This window comes from Balaenoptera borealis, assembly GCF_965194805.1.
Source record: "Balaenoptera borealis genome assembly, chromosome: 6".
NCBI lineage: Eukaryota > Metazoa > Chordata > Mammalia > Artiodactyla > Balaenopteridae > Balaenoptera > Balaenoptera borealis.
The window spans coordinates 83,109,241-83,128,487 of record NC_138863.1 but is presented as its reverse complement, the minus strand read 5'-3'; the positions used below and the strand labels follow the sequence as shown (position 1 = coordinate 83,128,487).

Below are 19,247 nucleotides of genomic sequence, written 5' to 3'. Positions count from 1 at the left end.
ATTACATGGGGCCAGGAGGTCTCTGGTGGACCAATGTCCTGAACTCGGCTCTCCCACCTCAGAGGCTCAGGCCTGATATCTGGCTGAAGCACCAAGACCCTCTCAGACTCTCAGCTCAGAAGAAAAGGGAGAAAAAAGAAAGAAAGAAAGAAAAAAAGAAAAAATAAAATAAAATAAAATAATTAAAATTAAAAAATTATTAAAAATTTAAAAATTAATTTAAAAAAAAAGAAAGAAGAGAGCAACCAAACCAAAAAACAAATCTACCAATGATAACAAGCACTAAAAACTATCCAGTAAATAAGAAATAAATAAATAAATAAACAAACGGAAAGACAGAACCCTAGGACAAATGGTAAAAGCAAAGCTATACAGAAAAAATCACACAAAGAAGCATACACATACACACTCACAAAAAGAGAAAAAGGAAAATATATACATATAAAATAAAAGGAAGAGAGCAACCAAATCAGTAACCAAATCTACCAATGATAATAAGCTCTAAATACTAAACTAAAATAAACATAAAACCAGAAATAAATTAGACACAGAAAGCAAACCCCAAGTCTACAGCTGCTCCCAAAGTCCACTGTGTGAATTTTGGGATGATTCATTGTATATTCAGGTATTCCACAGATGCAGGGTACCTCAAGTTGATTGTGGAGATTTAATCCACTGCTCCTGAAGCTGCTGGGAGAAATTTCCCTTTCTCTTCTTTGTTCGCACAGCTCCTGGGGTTCAGCTTTGGATCTGGCCCCGCCTCTGTGTGTAGGTCGCCTGAGGGCATCTGTTCCCTGCCCAGACAGCACGGGGTTAAAGTAGCAGCTGATTAGGGGGCTATGGCTCACTCAGGCCGGGGGGGAAGGAGGGGTACAGTATGTGGGGCGAGTCTGTGGCAGCAGAGGCCGGTGTGACATTGCAACAGCCTGAGGCACACAGTATGTTTTCCTGGAGAAGCGGTTCCTGGATCTCAGCACCCTGGCAGTGGCGGGCTGCACAGGCTCCCGTGAGGGGAGGTGTGGATAGTGACCTGTGCTTGCACACAGGCTTCTTGGTGGCTGCAGCAGCAGCCTTAGTGTTTCATGCCCATCTCTGGTGTCCGTGCTGATAGCCACGGCTCACACGCATTTCTGGAGCTCGTTTAGGCAGTGCTCTGAATCCCCTCTCCTCGAGCTGGGTTTCAGTTTTGTTTTGCTTTTTTTAAACAGATCTGGTAGTCTACTTTTTTTTTCCTTGAACTAGGCAAGTTTATTTTATTTATATTAAAACTGTCATTGTCATTCTGACAAATAATTTTGGATTTACTTCTGTTATCTTATTTTACATTTGTGACCCTTCTGTATCTTTTAATATCAGGTGTGTGTCATTATTGCGTCATTTTGTTTTGTTGTGTGTTTGTATGGGTCTGCTGCTTATGTAAGGTTGGAGATCCTAAGACTTCTTTTTATTTTTGTATTGTAAGTCTCTTTTGTTCAAACTAGCAATGCTCCCTCCGATAAACTGTCTTAAAAGCTTGACGGGTTTTCTAGGAATTTTACTGCAGTTGACTCCATTAGACAGAAGTTGCACCCACAGATATTATTTAGATAGAACACTCTCTGCAGGTCAGAATGCTGTGGGACAACACACTTAAAATTCCTAGAAATTTTTGTCTGACTTAGAAGGTCTTTGAGGCACTGACTTCAATCTTCTTGATGTTTTCAGAAAAGATCGCATAGTCATACACTTGATTTGATCTTAATTCTAAGGTATTGACATCTCCCTACATTTGGTCTTTTCCTTGAGGCCATTTCTTATTCTGAAACATTTTGTCAGCTGGACAAGCTGGTAATAAGAAATAGTATAAATTTCAGCATGCCCTGGATTGGATTTTTTTTTCTGAGTCCTGGTGTAAAATGAGAAGTTCATTTTCTATTTTCTTTCTCTTTTCATGCACTTTATCATAGACAGCTTATAAAATTCTTCCTAGAAATCTCTTCAGCCAAACTTACAAGTTCATTAGGTGTGTTTTCTTTCTTTCATGTACTTGCAGACAATTGTGCTGCCAGACATCCCACCACTAGATAAAACAGGTTGTCTTCTTCACCACCTTCCAACAACAATTTCCTCACTTAGGCGTCCTTCCACTCACTGCTCAGACACAAAGCCAATTTTATGTTTTATGTCCTTGTTTTAGCAGCACCCCTAGATGTAGATACCACATTATGTTACAGCTGTCTATTGCTGCATAACAAACTAGTGGCTTAAAACACAAATGTATTATTTTTCTTTTTTTTTCCTAAACAAATGTATTTTTTTTTTTTTGATTATTTAATCTGGATTGGGCTCAGCAAGCAAATTCCTCTGCCTCATTTGCTGTCTTCCAGAGTTAGAATTTCCAAGATGGCTTTTTCCTTCACATGTTTGTCCCTCAGGTGGAGTGGATATAATAGCTGGGGTCTAGGTTGGGAACCTCCTTCTATCTCTGTGTGAATATATTGTGCTTTCTAACAGCATGGTGTCATCAAGGTAGTTTGACTTGTCACAAGGTGAGAAGAGAAAAAGAACAATCTGCCACCTCTCTTAAATGTTGAGTCTGGAATAGGCATGGCATCATTTCTGCCACCTTCTACCACAAGGGCAACCAGATTCACAGGAAGGAGAAATAGACTCGACCTCTTACTGTAAGGACTAGCATGCATATTGATTATTTTCCACATTTGGGAACTAACATTATTAAAAATTTCCAATTATTTAAAGTTGATACATGGAACTATTATAAAAGAGGTTTTATTCAATATTTAATATCAGAAAACCTTCAGAAGTTCTTTTTATTTCTAATAATTTGTCTGTCCTTTCAATTTTATGTGTAGATACCCTACCTTCAGAAATTTTTTAATTTCCAGTAATTTTTCTACCAATTCTTTTTAATCTTCTGCGTAAATAATCATATCATCCATGGCAAGGACCTCCAATACAACCAAATCACTCTTGGCTTAGATTTGATTATTCACAAAAGAATCCAAACTGTTCATGTGTTTCTATCCTAATTTAACTCTAGAACTTATATTTTAGAAGTCCCTACTAATGTATGTCGGGGCCAAATATATTCTTATTAAAGACATTAAAAAATAAGTATCTGTACAATATTTAGAGAAGCATGTTGCATTTTTAAAAGAATATCTGTAGTTAAATGTGATTGTTGTAAAAAAGACTAAATGCAGCAATTCTAGTGTTACTCTCTGAGACAACTATGTTTAGAACTGACAAATAACCTGTGTTTTAATAATGCCCCATTTCAATGTGATATATTTTGCAAATACAATAACTGAATATTTGCTTTATGTAAACTCTGACTTAAAATATGAATCAAGGATCAGAGCACCTGAGTTTCTCAACCTTCCTCTTATACCTACCAGCTTTATGACTTTTAAACATTGCTTGACCTGAAAGATTCTCAATGTTGCCATCTTTAAAACAGAGCTAATAATTATTGCCTTTCCTATGGGAGGCAATTACTATGAATATGGCATCAAAAGATTTATATAAAAGCAATTTTAAAAATCTTAAGTGTCTCACAGTATATAAGACAACATTTTTATAGCATAAAATTTCTCACTTATAGACAGGTTATTTCCCAGAAATATTTGTTTGTTCTCCTGCTGCCATAATTTCCTGGAGTCTACAGTTCCGGTATATGAACTTTTCACAGTATATTCATTCTTGGCTTAGAGTAGAAGTTTTTGGAGCCTGAGACTACATTTAAGACATTTAGATGAGCTGATGAAATCTCTGCTGTCATTCTATTGTCCTCCTGTTGTTTGCTTTTATTATTCTTTCTTTGTATTTTATATTCTACAGTTTTTCTGTGACAGAATTAGATGGGCATTTGTTTTATTTATCTTCCTCAGATATTCTAGATATATATATATATCTATATATATCTATATCTATATATATCTATATCTATATCTATCTATCTATATATATATATATATATTTATATTTTAAACCAAATGACTCATATCTTTCAACTATTGGAATTTTTCAGCCATTATCTCTTCCAATATTGTCTGGCCCTGATTCTCTTTTTCATTTTGTAATTCCTGTTAAAATTCTGTTGGGCTATGTCATTCGAGACTCCATGGTATTTTTTTACTTCCCTTGATAATGCCCATCTGTTTATCTCATATCTTCCATCTGTTTATCACTCTATAATACATTTTGGTTGATTTCCTCAGATCTATCTTCCAGTTTAATTTAGTTCTTTGCTCAAGTCTGTCTCTTTGCTTTATCTTTTCTTGTTCTCTCATGGTTTCAGTTTCCTTTTTCCCTCCTTAATGATAGTAAGCATAGTTTATATGTTTGCTTACATATTTATATAGTGTGGATTGTGACTCAGATGCTAATTTCCTGTTTGGTTCTTTGTTTTTGTTTTTTATACCTGATGACTCTCTCTTGCCATAGTTCAATTCCTTTGTGTGGCTTATAACTTTTTAATCCTTAGTTTATTAGGGATGTCTACAAATATTCCAGTTCTGCTCTCTTTCTAGACACAGGGATTATATATTTCCCTGCATGCACTGAACTTGGTTGTGCTCAAATGACTCTCTATAGACAGTAATATGTAAAGAGAATTAATTCATGTCATTTACTTGTAGAAGTTTTAAAAGCCAGAACTTTATTCACCATGTCTCCTTGTTCCTGCCTTGGCAATCACGTGTGCCCAGTTGGAGTCTCAGTCAGCCTGGGTCCCTATGAGGGCTAGAAGACTACAACAGAATCCTCTGACAACCCCAGCTGGACATGCAATGTGAACCGTAATAAGATAGCCTATTCTAACTGAATTAGCTTATTTTCACCATGGTTCACTCCTTTGTTGGATCCTTTTATTTTCCAGATTATGAAAGAATTCTGATAGGTAATTATTTTAAGTTTAGGTATGTATCAAAATTGTCCAGGTTATTAGCATCTCTATGGCTTTATAGCTGAAAGACAGCCTTTCAATATTCGCTAATTTGACCACCTTGCTGGAAGCCAACAACTATACTGTTGGTCATTCAGTTTACAATTGTAAATGCACTGTTAATAAAAGGGAAAATGCATGCATATTATATGCAGTCAACTCATGCCTATTACATTGAACAAAGGAAAGAACAAGGCAGTGAATTTTAAAAAGAGAGTCAAACTTCTGTAATTAGACTCAATTAAGGTAGGTTGGTTTGAACTTGATGAAAATTTGAAATTATTGTCCAATTTTAGAAAAATGGATGCTTATTTTTAAGTACATATGATTTTTTCAAATTATTTAAAAGGAAATTTCTAGGATATTCTTTGCTGAAATCATTAGTATCTTATCCTTGTGAATAAAAATCTAAAATTCTCAAAATCAGTTTATGTAGGGCAAAGTTAAATTTTAACTAAGTTTATCAAAACTTCCAAATTGATTCTACTTGGATAGTTTGTATTGGAAATGCCGACTGAAGAATGTAGCTAGCCATCTGGCTCTACAGTGATTGAGTCATCAACCACTCACTGCAGTTACTGACCTTTAATATACCCTGAAAGGAGTTCAGAGCAGAAATCAGGAATGAGGCATTCTGTGCTCTGGGAAAAATGGCAGAACTGGCCTTCAGATAGTGAGATATTTTCACGAGAAAAGTTTATGAACCCAAACTCTTGCATCTTCCCATATTTAGAAAAGCACTAAAACCATTAACTAAGATATCTGTTCCTCATGACTAGCAGCAACCCTCTACTGAGATGTGTGCTTGATTGCATATACCCTCCTTATCCAATATCACATATATACTGACTTCCTCCTTTACTTCTTTGAAACAGTTTCTCAGAGCTATCTGAGGGGCTGTCTCCCATGCTATAGTCCTCAGTAAGCCCGAATAAGCTTGACTCACAGCTTTTATGTTGTCCATGTTTTCTTTTTCTTTTAAGTCGACAGAATCTCCATATTCTTTTATAATAGACTGTCATTCTTTCTTCCCTGATCTGCTCTACATTTTACCCCATGACTGGCACACAGTAGACACCTAATAATAGTATTGAACTGAATTGTGTCATTTTGGGTTGGTCTTATAAGACCAACCAAATTAATAGCTAAAGTCTGAGAAGGTTAAGTGAACATCTCATTGGATTATGACTAGTAGATCAGCAGAAGAGTGAAGGCTGGTATACTCTTAGATATGCTCTCTTTTAAACCAGTATTTCTAAAACCACAGTTAAAGGATGTATTTTCAGAACTCAACGACTTTTTTATAAGAATTTTAAAATTCTGTATTCTCACTTTGTTGATGATTTTTAAAACTCTATGAAAAGATTCTGTGTTTTCTGGAAAATTGCCTCCTAACCAATTTTTGTCCCATAATTTGAAAATTAGCTTTTGCATGTATCTCATGATCAAGGTGAGGCCAACCAGTCCTTCAGTAATTGTCAAGAGCCAATGGGACAAGAAGAAAAGCAAAGGGCATAAATGATATATTCATACCATGGAAGGCCATACAGCATCACAGTTCACTAGTGATCATACAACATGTTAACATCAGCATGCCACATTCTACTAAGTCATGCATGGTTTAGTACCCCAGTTCCACTGTGAGTGACCCATTTCGTTTTAAGAATCAACATTTTCTTTCTCATTTAATTAATGTTGTTAATTACATTTTATTGATTTTGTGGTTTTGTTTTAATTAGTTAATTTGTTTAGGTTTTATAGTAGTAGAGAAAGTTATATGCATAAGAAAGTTTTGGATGGTTTAACAAATTTAAGTTGATATGGGAGGGACACATCAATTGAATCCTTTAAATGGAATCTGTGCAATATTCAAGTTTGACAAACATCATACTATTTAAAATATCAACTCAAAACAGTCTACCGCAAATGTGTTGGCATATTTACGTTTATCACCCCAGTTTTAGGTCTGATATAAATAAAATCATCAATATACACAAGGAACAAATGTTGATTCTTTCTCTGTACTAAGGATTTCTCATGTTACTGAGGCTAAAATGGAATTCGAAAATATTCCTCCATTATGAGGTCAGTAAATTCTAATCAGCCAGTTGTTTTTATGAATACTTTCACTTATACAAGTAGTTAATTATTGTTGGTCAACTAAAAACAGCCTTGAGGCTGATTACCATTTAGAGTTTAAACAAAAAATCCACCTTGGAAAAACTGTTTTTAAAAAAACATAAAAATCAAGGGTATTTCTCTTTTAACTAAAGAGAAAAGTCCTTTCAAACATAAAAATGATTACTGCCATTTGGTCATTTCAGCACCAAGACAGAGCTGGCAATCAAAGAAAGTGCTAATAGTGAAGACAGCCTCAAGCAGTTAAGGCATCCAGGAGAAGGATTACTTTTTTAGGGTAAATAATACTCCCTTTGACCACAGATTCAGACATCGAAGGCCCCATGCATCAAGTTGATGGCATCATTTACATGAAGTCTCTACCACGATCAGCTCTCTGACTTAACACATGAAAGAAAAATGCTTCCAAGGCCCAGTTAAAATTCTGATTAATAGGTTGGTCAGGTATAGAGCCAACATTTGCAACAGGCTGCAGTTGGTGCTTTGTCCAGGACCATGGATCATTTAGGATGAATAGAGCCCTCAGTGATGGAGTTAACAGTATCTCTCAGGCAGCAACTTGAAATGCAGTCTTACGGTTTGTTTGGCCCTGCAGTTGGCACCACAGCCAGCAAACACTCCAGCTGGGCAGCAGATCCCCAGCCAGCTCTCCTCACCTGATCTGCCAAGTTTGGCAGGCGCTCCCCTTTCACTGTCCAGATTCTGAATGTGTGTGCAGTGAAGGGAGACTCTGTGGTCATGCTTCTTAATGATGAGGAAGTTGGAAGAGGTCGGCTGGTTTCTTTCTGCTTTCTTTTCTTCCTTCCTTCCTTCCTTCCTCCCTCCCTATCTTTCTTTCTTCCTCTCTCTCTCTCTTTCTTTTTTTTTTTTTTAAATACACTCTTGCTTAAGATAGGTCAGTTTGTGAGGAAAAAAAGACAAGCTTTGAACACAGAAAATAAGGAAGGATTGTAACCCCAAGAGAAACAAATCTGCAGAGGTGATGTAGCAGCTGAGTATTTGCAATATTTATTCCTTGTGAAAAGGGGTGTGAGGCTTTAGCAAGAGAAGGAAACGATAAAAGTGAAAGAGCAGGGATACTCTAGCCACTCAGTCTTAGAGATACAGCTGCTGCCTGACGCTGCCACACAAAGAACCTGGCTGAAAGGCAAAAGGGTTTCAGGTTTTCATGCTGTGGTCATTAGACATGTGAGCCGCTCTCTGAGAGTGTGTTGGGCCTGGGAAGCGAGGCACCTGTTGCCAGCAGAAACACAATACACTTATTGATTTGAGAGGGCTGCACAGAGTAACTAAAGAGCACACACAAAAATCCAAAATAATAAATGGACCCATTACCCAATAATATTGCAAAGGGGCCTCTAAAAGAAAGCCATAGATCTAGATTACTTTATCTAAGGCAGGACAAAGCAGAAAGAATTGTTTATGGGAGGTTGGAGGAAGGGCAGGGAGAAAAGAGTGAGGAGAGAAGCACCTCTTAATAAAAAATGGTGTTGTACTTGAGACCATCTAAAAGAATCCCTTCTGATTTATCTTCTCCTAAAGCTGAAGCAGCAGCGATTGAAGTGACTATAATAGCCCAGGAGAAATGTTGGTGCTATTAGTTGGGTGATTGATGGAAGCACTGCCACAACAGCTAGGGAATTTGTCAATATGTTTTTTGAAGTTTGTAAATGATGACACTGGCAAAGTGTAAACAAACTCAGCTCCAGCAGACATGTTATACAGTCCCCAAAATGACACTTTTAGAGACTCATTTGCTGGATTGTTCCAATTAGGAATCATCAACTGGAGTAACATGCCCTGGTTTCTTAGGCCAGGGCAGATGCGGCTTGTGTAACATTCAAGATTTAAAGAAAGGCATCCAAGTAACTTGTGTGGACTCATCCAAAGGGCAGGACTGCCAGTTTGTTGCACAGCACCGAGCGGAAGCAAAGCAAAAAGGCCTAGAGATATTTGTAAACCAAAGACTCGGAATCCCACAGCTCCATGACCACTATACAAGTCACATAAATTTTTTAAGGTCAATTTACAAGGCTCAAGCTCCTGTCAGTTCAGAGGGACAAGAGACATCCAAAAAAATGGAAAAGCAAGAAGAAGGCCTTGAGGGGCAAAGAAGCAGGTTATTTTCAAGAAAGACACAGAAGTTCAGAAGGAGAAGAATGAAATGAAGACATGTAGCCCTGTTAGACTATGTTAAGGAGTTTGGTCTATGTCTTTAGATAAAGTCATTGAGAGATCTTAGGCATGAAGATGACATATTCGATATGCATTTAGAGAGGACTACTCTGGCTGAATGCTGAATGAGGTAAATATGAACAAGGGTCAGTAATGAAGTTATTGCCATGGTCTAGCTGAGAGAGTGATGTTAGACTGGACCAAGAATACAGCAGCAGGAATATATTAAGGAACAGATTATGAAAACATGTGGGAAGTAAAAATCCACAGGCCTTGATAATTGAGTGGATACGGAGAATGGGAGGGAGGGAAGTGTACCTCCCAGTTGTCAGGTGTTACTGTCCGTGGTATGAATGGAGGTACCATTATTCCATACAGGTAATTTTCCCAGTAGGCAGGAGAAAAGGGTTAAAATAGCAGTCCCCTAGCATCATGTTGCCCTGTTAATAAGACACAACACAAAACAAGAAAATGTAGATGTTTTGAAAAAAACCATGGACGATAGGAAATAAATTGAAATTTATATCACCAACTTTTAAAATTTTCTTCAAAAACTCAGCAGCCTGGGGCAAAAGTTAAGGAAATATGAGATCTACAGAATATCCTGGAGGATGAAGGCAAGCTGTGTCAACTACAATAGCGATTTTTAAAAGGAACCAGAGAATCAGAGATTACATCCGTGGTGGATACATACGGCACCTCCAAAACACAAAGTTTAACAAAGAAAGGCTAGTTTCTATGAAGCAGAACAAAGTTTTTAATGTATGTATTGTTCTGGAATTGTGGAGCCAGAGAAAGCAAGAGAAACATAATAACCCCTAGGTAGGTCCATTTTCAAACAATACTCTAAATTCCCTATCCAGCAGGTGTTAAAATTAGTCTTAATTTTGTTTTTGTTATATTTTTAAAATATGTGTCTCCAAAAAAAAAAACCTGAAATAAGTTGTATGTTTCCTGACAAGCTAAGTCAAAATGTTTTCCTGTTTTGTTTTCCTACAAGAATTTTCACAATGCAAGTTTTTAATTTTAGGAAAAATGTATCTCTACATACAAATCCGGGAGGAATTTGCTTAGATCTTCTTCAATGCCAGCACCTGGCTGAAATTCCCCACCCCACGGGACATCCCATTTCCAAGGGCACATTCCACAGCCATCAGCTTACTGCTTCCCCAGCACAATTCTGGATTCAGAGCACACCAGTGCCCAAGTGTCCAAGGGATTCACAAAGAGAGGTGAGCTTGTCAAGATATTTTTTTCTCACTTTGATGCTACAGACTTCCAACAAGGCAGTGACGGGCACTGAAAGTAACGAAGTCTGTCAAAGACTTTCCCTGGAAAAGCAAAAGAAAAACGTGTACTGTTGAACAAACTGAAAGCATGTCAGAGTGATTGGCAGGCTGACTCCTGTAAAGAAGAAATAATTATCGCTTGATAATGGCAGCTTACGTCAGAGATGTGCATTTGGGGGCTATTATTTGGGTTATTACAGGCTGCCTGACATCACAGGAAGTCTTTTGTGGCTTCCAAAGTGAAACCGTGAAGTGGCTTTGGCTGCATCAACAGTGGCACATAGCATGTACCTCTCACGTACCTGTCCCTCTATGTATTAACCACCAGATAAAACAAGTTAAAAAGAGAGAGACTCATGGACATGTAGTCATGGCATTTGCTATTTTTGACTAGACGAATTTTTCTAGGCAGGGTAATAATCAGTGTTTGCACAATCAATCTATTTCAGTCAAAAGAAAAAATAAGTTCGCTTTTCATTTTACTGGTTTCATAACAGTATTCTCCCCCTGCCCGCCCCCCACCCCCAAATACAGTCCTTGCCTTCTAGAAGCTTAGAGTTCTTTACTAAATATATTTTTCACTCTTTTGGGTGACTTCTTTTTTATGGACTTCTTTGGGGTTTTGTTTGAGTTTTTCTTTTTTTTTAAGTTTTCTCTAGGAACATAAAAGAGAAGAAACTTGAATGCAAATTGTTAAGGACTTAGAAGGCATAAACTACCTCATAAATAAGAAACATCTAGGGGAAATGGTTTGTATATAGACAGTAACAATCTCACTCTATTCATTACATAGCTGGACTTGCACATTTGTTAGTGACAGTTGTCAAAGGACATCTACTTTTGACTCCTCCAGTCACACAGGTGTACTGACGTATTTACTCATTTGGTTAACTATTCTGATAAAGAATTAACTAGTATGTTCCAGGCGTGGTGCAAGGTACTGAAATACTTATTTCAAATATATATTTCTGAGTGTTTCTAGAAGATAGGAGTGTTTTATATGCTACCTCCTGAGAGAAAAAGAGGTCTGTACCAGGGAACGATGTTTCCCTAGAATATGGAAATCATATTATGCTTTGAGGAAGACGCTGCTAATAACCTACCCAATGCCATTCTCCTCTTCATCCATACTAAATGAACCAATTTTAAACAGAGGAGAAATGTGGCTGGCTAAAATCTCCAATTTCCCAGCCTCCCTTGCTACTAACAATGGTCACTTAATTCAGGTCTGGATGATAAGTCATTGCCAGAAATCTCAGGCGAGTGCTTTTTTTTTTTTTTTTTTACTTGAAGAAAAGGGAGTAGGGGAGAAAAAAATGGTCTCTATTGTCATCATAGGATCAGCACACCAGCTTTCAACAACCTACTCTGAGACTTCTTGTACATAAAAAAACTCCTTGTTTAAGGCACTAGAGCAGAGACTACGAATGCTATGCTTCAAATCCATCTTCTCTGATTCCCAAGTGCACAGCTAGATTACTTTTTCCAGCCTCTCTTAGTGTTAAATGTAGTTGCATGAGCATAGTGAAAGGGACAAACACACTACAGACCTGGTCCACATAAGTTTCCTTTGTGTACATCTCCATGCTCTTCCTACTTCTGCAAGGCCAAAGTCAAAATTCCAAGCAAAGTTGGAAGACACACATCGAAGGTAAGTGAGAGCAAAACCTCCCTCAGCATGAGTCTCTCTGCATGATCGTGAGCGGCAGAACCCACACACACCAAACAGGAACAACAACTTTGAATTTTCATGTAAGAGGAAATAAACTTATTAATACATGGAGTCAAAGAAATTTGGGGCTAATTTGTTACAACAGCTAACATTATCCTAAATCCTAACCATTACCCTACTTGAAGTGGGATACTGTTGGAACGAAACCCCCAGTATTTGGCATTGGGTTAGCACTCAGGTGGTGGATGGCTAGAAGGTCAGAGAACCCTGTTTTGTTTTGGCAAGAAAGTTGATAAAAAGTGCTGCTGTAGGCAACAATCTGCAAGGCTGATCAGGATCTCCTGAGACTAGTCCCAGGGGAAATAGTTGAAAAGAGAGATGTTAGTGTGTATCGTTTGCTATATGCTGCCTATAGCAAGTTATTGTGAGGAAGACTGCAGTTAAGGCAAGGATTAAGAAGTTTTGGGTAAATTTCCAGGATTAAAGTGAACACAAAAATTTGAAGGCTCACAGCTTGAAAAAGCCAACAGCTTCGGAACCCCAGAAAGTACTAAGTAAAATGGAAAAAGGCTTTGAGCGGAAAAGGCCCATGAATTCTCAGCAATTCCACCAAGGACTCAAATTGTTTCAAATGACCTCGAAACAGTCTCCACAAGTTGAGAGAAAGAGGCATTAAGATGAGGATGCAATGAGATAAATCAGGCTTGAGAATTATATATATGAGAAAGAACTCTGGTTGATGATTATTAGCACATGAAACTAACTTGTAAGCACAGAGTGCACAAATCCCGTGAGTTTTTAAGGAGTTGTATTACCAAAAAAATCCGTGAATTTGGCCACGAAAATAAAGAAAAACTAGCCCATAAGAGAAGTCTTAGCGCCCCAAACTTGCACTAACGGGGAGTAGGTTGCAAAACCTGTTCCCCCAAGAAAGGTAGACTTAGCAATGACTCACTTCACATGAACAGGGAAAATAAGAACTTCAAGTCAACGAAGAAGACTTCAAGGGCAGATGAGGAACAGAAGAAAACAAATAAAAAGGGAATGAGAGTGAATCCAAGGTCTGCTCAGAAATGTCTTCCTCTGCTGAGCAGGGGGTCCTCACAATGCTTGTCCAGTAAGATTCCATCCTTGAAGTGGACCACTGACCACTCACTGGGCCTTCTAATCTTCCCTTTTCTAAAGGGAATTTTTCTTGCAGTTACCCTGTCCTTGATCTAGTATTGTATATCTGTTGGTAGAGGAAAGAGATTTTTTTCTTTTTTTTTTTTTTTTTTGTTCAAGGTGACTGGAACTCATGGAGCCATATCTGTACCTGATTGAGAGAATTGCTAATCACTCAGAAATTATGGACTTCGACCTGGAAACAACACCTAAATAGTACTATTAATTTTCTCCTTTGGGGAGGGGCTGAGTATGACCTCTGAATAGAAAAACTAATCAAAATGTTAGCTGTTTATCAGAATGGTTCCTTTTCTCCCTTTGTTTTTTAACTTACCATTTAGATGATAAAGTAAAGAAATAATTCAGACTTGAGATTTATGCTTAAGAAGGAACTTTGGGGGTGCTTCTTGGCACACAGAACTAACTTGTAAGCAAATAGGTATTTGTTTCTTCTTCTTCCTATACATATGTCTCAGCTTCTGTTTTATTGGGGTAGCCATATGAGTGAGTTTCATCCAATGGAATGTGAATAAAAATGACTGCTGTCCACCACTTCCAAACTTGATCCAGAAAAATCTCCCATGCATCTTCCCCCATGTTTTTAATTACTGGAAAACACATGTAGAAGATGGAAGCACCTAAGCCTGGATTTCATGCTTGACATCTTTTAGTAGAGCCTTATCCCTCAAGCCCCGTGGACCAGTAGTAACACCTACATTGTTAATAAATAAACAAGAAATAAACTTCTATTTGTTTAGCCACTGAAATCTTGGTGTTTATTCTAACACTAGTGTTTCCTGAATGCTAACTAACATAGGGGCCAGCATTACCCTGTGTGTAGTCACACAATTCCTAACTGACACTCCTTTGATGAATGAAAGTTTTCGCTCAAATGTGTTTAGATCCATAAGTGGTGATGTCTGCAACAGCCTGCATGACAGCCTGCATGCAGACTCAGGAGAAGCAGAAATTATGAAGACTTCTCTTTTTCTCTCTTCTGTTTTATCTGTTTACTTGCATGTAATATATTATTTCTCCTATACTCATTTTAACTTTTATCAATTTATGGGAATTTTGTGATGATATTCCTATTATATTACAGAGGCTGGGAAATGATCTCAAATGCCAGTCAGAGAAGTCTAGAGATTTCACCGTGACAACTTCCTCAACCCTGAAGTTCAGGTCTGAGCAAGAGCAAAAGCAGAGAAAGGAACCCAAAAAATGGCAGCTGCAGGAACACAGAAAAGGGAAGGAGACATCTGAGCAGCAGGGAGAGCAATTGGATGGGACAGAAGAGATATCTATCCAAACCCTGCAAAGAAGATTGGAATCAGGTGGCTTCATTTGTGACAGAATGTGAGGGAAATTTAAGAAAGGCATGCTTAAAGGAGTGTCTGAAATTATTATCCCTAAGGGTTTAGAGAAAATATGTGCAGCTATATGTGAACCCGCTATTAAAAGCAGATTGCCCAGGGGAATTGGGATATGTTTGGTTCTAGAGTTTTTCACATTTAACCCACCAGGCACAAGTGGAGTTGGTAAAGATGGAAGGCTAGGTGCATTGAGCAACTACCGGATATTATACACTAGCTAAACATTAAGGCACAAGTCTTAGCCCATCTAGTTGCTACCACACCAGCACCACAATTAACACTTATCAGGGGTGGTAAAAAAAAAAGAGTCTCTAAACTGGATGGAATTTGAAACAATAGTCAGGAGACTGAATTTTTCTTTTCCTTTTTTTTTCTTATAGTTCAAATATGTGACATATTTATGAAAATGTACAGATTGTTCCCATCCAAACATAGTAGTAGTTCTCCAAAAATACACATGGCCAATTATATTTTAGGAAGATTTATTTTTCTTTGTTTTACTTTTAAACAAAAGCATTTTAAAGAAAGTTTTTAAAGACTTCTGAAATCTTATCGCAGAACAAAATCCAACATTAAATAGGACCATGGGTATTTTGGATGGGGCATTAACACTCTGAAACTCTGTGTAAGTTTCACTCATTCTCATTCACCAAATATTTATTGAAAAGCTGCCATGTGACAATCACTATACCAGGTGAGGGTAAGTCAAAGGCAATTAAAATTTGGCAGGTCTATAAGGACTTTATACTAAAATGAAAGAGACTGATCATCAACCCATTGATTAGGGAACCATGTAAGATCATCAACCCATTGATCAGGGGTCCCCAACCCTCAGTACCGGTCCGCGGCCTGTTAGGACCCGGGCCGCACAGTAGAAGGTGAGCAGCGGCGAGCGAAGCTTCATCTGCCGCTCCGCATCGCTCCCCACCGCTCGCATTACCGCCTGAACCATCCCCCCACCCCCGGCCATGGAAAAATTGTCTTCCACGAAACTGGTCCCTGGTGCCAAAAAGGTTGGGGACCGCTGGTATAAGATACCTTGGTTTTAAAGAGAGTTGAAAGTCTTTATTTTCTACTCACCAAATAACTTAACAACTTGGTTATTTCCATATTTTCATGAGGCAGTAATAATATTAATATAATAATAATAGTAATAATAGCTTCTAACATTTACTGAGCTGTAATTATGTGCCACATGAATGAATAAAGGTTTTATATGGATTATTTCATTTTATCTTCACAAAAACTCTGAGGGAGGTAAAAAAACAAACTGAAATTTGTCACAATTTTTCAGATACAGTACAAAAGTGTAATAAATTGACAAAGACGATTTATCTGGAAAATGGTAAAGTCAGAATTTGAACTTGAGCAAGTTGGAGTTCTTCCCTATGGCATCCATGCTATTTAAGGCATGATCCATTTGAGCCAGATTTTGCCTAGAAACCTATGTCAGGATAGCTGAACCCAAGAAATATGTCATATGTGACCTTCAAACCACCTAGAACAAGGATGCTCATAGCCAGTCTGTATCCCCAGATATTAGCACAAATGGTACACTATTAGATGCACAGTATGCATTATTAGATCTGTTGATTTGAGTCCAATCAATTCCATTGTTCCCCCCAAAGGTCTAGACATTCACAAAAATTTATTACCTGGAAGACAATAAATTAATCTTAAGCTTTTGGTACTTCCCCTGATCTGACCACTCTGACCCAGAATCAACTCGTAAAAACTAAGATACAAGCAGCTCCAAACTCTGGACACATATATAACCAGCCTATACTCAGAGAAAACTATCTACCAAGAGCCATTCACTTCAGATGCTTAGCTTCTCTTCATTCCTTTATTTATTCACTCAACAATATTCAGTGCCTACTAAGTGCCAGGCATTGTATAAGGCACTAAAGTTAAAACAGTTGACGTAGTCCCTACCCTCATAGAGAGTATGGTCTATTAGGAGACACAGTGACAGATAATTCTGTGGCAATGAAATTTTATTTTGTAATTTTTTTAAAACATTTAAAAGTTATTGGGCTTCCCTGGTGGCGCAGTGGTTGAGAATCTGCCTGCTAATGCAGGGGACACGGGTTCGAGCCCTGGTCTGGGAAGATCCCACATGCCACGGAGCAGCTGGGCCCGTGAGCCACAACTACTGAGCCTGCGTGTCTGGAGCCTGTGCCCCGCAACGGGAAGGGCCGCGATAGTGAAAGGACCGCGCACCGCGATGAAGAGCGGTCCCCGCACCGCGATGAAGAGTGGCCCCCACTTGCCGCAACTAGAGAAAGCCCTCGTACGAACCGAAGACCCAGCACAGCCAAAAATAAATTAAAAAAAAATTAAAAAAAAAGTTATTCACATCAATTTGCAGGATGCAAGAAAAGTTCTAAGATAATCTATTAGTGAAATTATGACAGCTAAACCTGTTCCAGATATATTTGGTGGATAAACCATGATAGAGAGGATAAAATAATTTGTCTAAATGCATATAGAAGAGAATGTGGTAAATTTAAAACAAGTTACATGACTTCTCTGAACTACTAGATCCTATAACTGGTTTTAAGTTTATAGGAAATCAGCAAACCTAGAAAGTCCTTTCTAAAGACATTTCAGTAAATATTTCATATTTTAAAAATCTCAGTAAATTGAGGTTTAATTACAAGATGACTTCAAAACTTCAGATTTACAACAGAAACAAATTATTCCAGCTGCCTAGGGACATTTCCTCTCCCACCCAACTAATTCTCAGAAGATGCATGGTTTCAAATATTTCCTTGTATTGGAACAGCTGATTTCACTGCAGCCAATACCAGTAAGAACTGAATCCTGAATGAGATGTTGAGTTGCTGGAAAACAGATTCAATACTACTGGTTTCTCTAGAATTACAGTGCATGGAAAATAAAAGAAAGAAGGTGAGGTAACAATAATAGGTTTCAAGAATACTAAAGAAACATTTTGCAAAAGACACTGATTAAATGCTCACTATCTCCATGGAAGTCAGAATAAGAGAAGGAGGCTTCAAATTGCAAGACATGATTGAAGTTAGATGCCTAAAAGAAACTGCCAGTTGCCCAGGGCACCAAACCGTGCTAAGAAATGATGGTGAATCTCTTTGCCTTGCAAGGTCAACTCCCTGACAAAGTTTCACTACCTGTCAGAGACAGATCACTGCTCTAAGAGATCCGGGTAGTCTCGTCCAGTCCACAGAGCTATGAGAATGTAGCTTCCTAAGCCAGTCACCTTATCCTCCTCTGATCAGTCTGTGAATATTGAGCACTGACTCTGAGCCTAACACTGCAGATAATACAAGCAGGAAGACACTGTCCCTACCATTATGGATTTATGGAGGCAGAACTAAGAAGCAATTAAATAAAAGCATATAATCAATCAGTATAAAATAAAGAGTCAAACTGAGAGATTCCACTTACAGGAAAAGGTAAAGGAAAAAAGTACACCATTTACATGACATGCTCTTTTTATGTCTTTCCTAAATTAATCCACCACAGCTACATAAGACAAATATTGCTTTTCCCCCTTTCATAGTTTAGGAAATCGTGGCTTAGAGGGGATACATATAAGATCATATAGCTAGAAGTAGGAAAAAGCAAGAATCACATCCACATTATGTCTTAACTCCAAAGCTCTTCCCACCAAACCATATTAATGTTGTATTTTGGATCCTGTTAACAACATACTCTCCACAATGGAAACGATGGCTGTATTGCATCATCCCTAATGTTTTCCTCAATATGAGTGTCTCCAAAAAAAGTAAAAATCTTTTAGAACTATTTTTAAATGAATAAATAAATGCAAAGCTTGAATTTCTATTTTCTTCTCTGTAAATCTTCTCTTCTAATTACCGAATAATAGCATTTGCATTTTATTATTTGTGATTTCAGGAAGACTCCCAGGGAATTAGACAGTTGAATAGGAAGTAGGAAAACAGTATTAGCTCGAGGCATAGAGATGAATGGATTTAGAGGCACTAAATCAGGGAAACCAAATGGGCTCTCACAGCTCAATGTTTCAGAATGAGCTTTAAGTACTCAACAGAATAATCAAGACCCAACATTAAAAGCCCAGAATCGGGCATGACCTCTTCCTCCTTTTAAAATCCACATTGTGGGTTTTACTTTCATAACACTATTTCTAATAATGGCATCTTTTAAGAACTAAGATTTCGAGAGACCATGAAGAATCAAACTGCTAACCTCCACATAACATTCATGGCCTACAGATTTATTAAAAAAAAAAATTAAATTAAGAAATTCCCAATGATTTTTTCTCTGGGTCCACTCTGCCCTGGCCTGTGGGAGTCAACATTTCCTAAGCTTCAGTCATTCACATACCAAACTTCATAAATATTGTCCTATCAGCATACAAATTACACTATTATTCCTCTAAAATTTTTCCTTAAAGTGATTCTCTTTTTAAACTTAAATTTATTTTAAAAGGGAATTTTCCATTATAACCATAAATTACAAATTGA

At 37.7% G+C, this 19,247-nt stretch overlaps 1 long non-coding RNA gene across 1 annotated transcript; it reads right to left on the bottom strand.

Annotated features, from left to right (window-relative positions):
* Window positions 1-7,926: 7,926 nt before the first annotated feature.
* LOC309631165 lies at window positions 7,927-17,513 on the bottom strand. Its single transcript, XR_014246118.1, has 2 exons — window positions 17,117-17,513; window positions 7,927-16,794 (listed from the first exon to the last, which is right to left on the bottom strand). It is a non-coding gene; the product is annotated as an uncharacterized lncRNA (long non-coding RNA).
* Window positions 17,514-19,247: the final 1,734 nt, after the last annotated feature.